Below are 3,277 nucleotides of genomic sequence, written 5' to 3'. Positions count from 1 at the left end.
AGAGACCATTCTCAAAGCTTTTCTTTATATACAGGAAGCAGACCACATACCCAAAGGCAGCTACTCAGCTGCTCCCAGTAGATGCCACCATGGAGTTGATTACCAGTCTCATCATGGAGAATACTACATCCAGCTGCCCAGCCACTCAACCAGGCCTAGCCAAGTTGACATACAAACATAACCATCACAACAGACCTCTTTAAATGTTAAGAAGCAAAGATGTCACTTTGAAGACTAAGATGTGCCTGGCCCAAGGGTATTTTCAACTGCTTCATATGCATGTGAAAGCTGGACAATGAATAAGGAAGACCAAAGAAGAATTGATGCCTTTGAATTGTGGTGTTGGGGAAGAGTACTGAACATACTATGGACTGCCAGAAGAATGAACAAATGTGTTCTGGAACAAGTGCAGCCAGAATGCTCCTTAGAAGTAAGAATGGCTTTGTCTCACCTACTTTGGTCATGTTGTCAGAAGGTAGCAGTCCCTGGAGAACGATTTAATGCTTGGTAAAGTAGGGAGTCAGTGTCTTAATTCTCTAGTGCTGCTATAACATAAATATTACAAGTGGATGGTTTTGACAAACAGTAATTTATTCTCTTACAGTTTAGGAGGATAGAAGTCTGAATTCAGAATGCTGGCTCTAGGGGCTAGGTGAAAGGCTCTTGACCTTGGGCTTCAGCTCTGCCTCTTATTTCAGGCTTACTGGAGCTGGAGGCATCTACTAACTTAGGCAGCTGCAGGCTGCTGAGGCTGTCGAACACAAGCTCAGCAGGTAAAATGGAACAATTCTAAGATCAACAGGCAACATGGCAGACTACTGGTTCAAGTCCACGAACTGTAGATGAAGACTTGGCCAAATGCAGGGTCCATATACCAACAAGCTGGAGACTTTTCTCAAAGTTTCTCCTTATATACTGAAAGTGGCCACACCCTGAAGGCAACTACTTAGCTGCTCACAGAAGATTCCACCATGGAGGTGATCACATTCTCATCATGGTGAATAACTGCATCCAGCTTCCCAGCCACTCAAAACCATGGCCCAGCCAAGTTGACATACAACCTGAACTACCACAATCAGCAACAAATGGGAAGACCCTCAAGAAGATGGAGTGACACAATGGCTCCAACGATGGGCTCAAGCATAGCAAGGTTTCATTCTGTTGTACATAGTGTCACTATCAGTTGGAGCAGACTCAACAGCACCTAACAACAACAATTACATGGGGAATCACCCCACAGTGCTAGGGGCCAGGTGATGACACTAAATCAACATAGACAAAGTGGGTGTGGTTATCATGGAGAGCAGAGTCAAAACAGTAATCAGAATAGTCTGAGCAAAAGGAACTTATGACATTGGCTACTTAGTCATAGTGTCCCAAGGAGTGAAATAGATGGAAATCTAGTAAATATTTACTTGATCTGTACAAGCAGAAGAATTCTAGGTCAAGTGAAAAGCAGCCTAACTTGAATCACCAGAACAGAATGTCATGGTCACATATTTGAGCTGGTTTACAGACTCTTAGCCCCTTGAATGAAGAGGAGGCTGGGTCCCCTTGAGGAAGGACCTCACTATACTTGCAAAAATTTATACTATTCATCTTTCTCCCAGCCTTCCCCAAAGAGATCTTTTGTAAGAGTGACTGGTCAATGAGGAAAAGGAAACAATAAGACTTTTCAAGGATTACTGGACAATGGCTCTGAACTGATACTAATTCCAGGAGACATATCAGTGATAACAGGGCCACATGGAGGCCAGGTTACTAACATAGTCTCATCTAAGACTATGTTAGTAACCTCACGTGGGATCCTGTGTGTCACCGAATCCATCCTGTAGGGATCAACCCAGTTCCAGAATACATAATTGGAACAGACATATGCGGCAACTGGCAGAACCCCCACACTGGATCTCTGACATGTGAAGTAAGGGTTATCATATAAGAAAAGCCAAGTGGAAGCCATTAGAACTACCTCTATTTAGGAAAATAGTAAAGCAAAAGCAATACCACATTCCTGGAGGGACTGTAGAGATTACTACCACCATCAAGGGCTTGAAGGATGCAAGGGTGGTGATTCCCAACATATCCCAATTAAACTTGCCTATTTGGCCTGTGTAAAAACTGATGGATCTTGGAGAATAACAGTGGATTACCATAAACTTAACCATGTGGTTACTCCAATTGCAGCTGCTGTTCCAGATGTGATTTCATTGCTTGAACAAATTAATAAACCACCTGGTACCTGGTATGCAACTACTGATCTGGGAAATGCCTTTTTCTCAATTCCCATTTTGAAGGATCACCAGAAGCAGTTTGCATTCAGTTGGCAAGGCCAGCAATACATTTTCATAGTCCTAGCATAGTGGCTAAGGCACTTGACTGCTAACCAAAAGGCTGACGGTTAAACCCATGAGCCACTTCTCAGAAGGAAGATGGGGCAATCTACTTCCATAGTGATATTGCCTTGGAAACCAAAGGAGGGGTCACTATGAGTTGGGTCCGACTTGACAGCACATAACAACAACAACCACCTCAGGGGTATATCAACTCTCCAGTACTATGTCATAATTTAGTCTACAGGGAACTTGAGTACCTTTTTATTCCACAAGATATCACACTGGTCCATTACATTGATGACATTATGTTGATTGGACCCAGTAAGGAAGAAGTAGCAATAACTCTAGACTTATTGATGAGACATTTGCATGCTCCAAAAGAAAAAACAAAACAAAACAAACTCAAACTCCCTGCCATTGAGATGATTCTGACTCATAGTGACCCCCACTGGGTTTCTGAGGCAGTAAATCTTTATGGAAGTAGATTGTCCCATTTTCCTTCTGCAGAGTGGTTGGTGGTTGGAACCACTGACCTTTTAGTTAGCAGTCAGCTGCCTTAGACATTGTGCCACCAGTGCTCTTTATTTGCATGCTAGAGGGTGGGAAATTAATTCCACAAAAGTTCAGGTGTCTTCCACCTCAGTGAAATTTCTATGGGTCCAATGGTGTGGGGGTATGTCAACATATTCCTTCTTCAGTGAAAAATAAGTTGTTAAATCAGGCCCCTTCCAACCACTAAAGAGAAGGCACAATGCCTGGTGGGCCTCTTTGGATTTTGGAGGCAACATATCCCTTATTTAAGTGTGCTACTCTGGCCTATTTATCAAATGACTCAAAAAGCTTCTAGCTCTGAGTGAGGCCTAGAACAAGAGAATGTTCTGCAAAAAGTTCAGGCAGCCATGAAAGTTGCTCTGTCACTTTGGCCATATGATCTGAGTGATTCA

This window comes from Orycteropus afer, unplaced genomic scaffold (genome assembly GCF_000298275.1).
Source record: "Orycteropus afer afer isolate SDZICR_OR568_19922 unplaced genomic scaffold, OryAfe1.0 scaffold00153, whole genome shotgun sequence".
NCBI classification, from domain to species: domain Eukaryota; kingdom Metazoa; phylum Chordata; class Mammalia; order Tubulidentata; family Orycteropodidae; genus Orycteropus; species Orycteropus afer.
The sequence above is the reverse complement of the archived record's forward strand: the minus strand, read 5'-3'. Positions refer to the sequence as shown.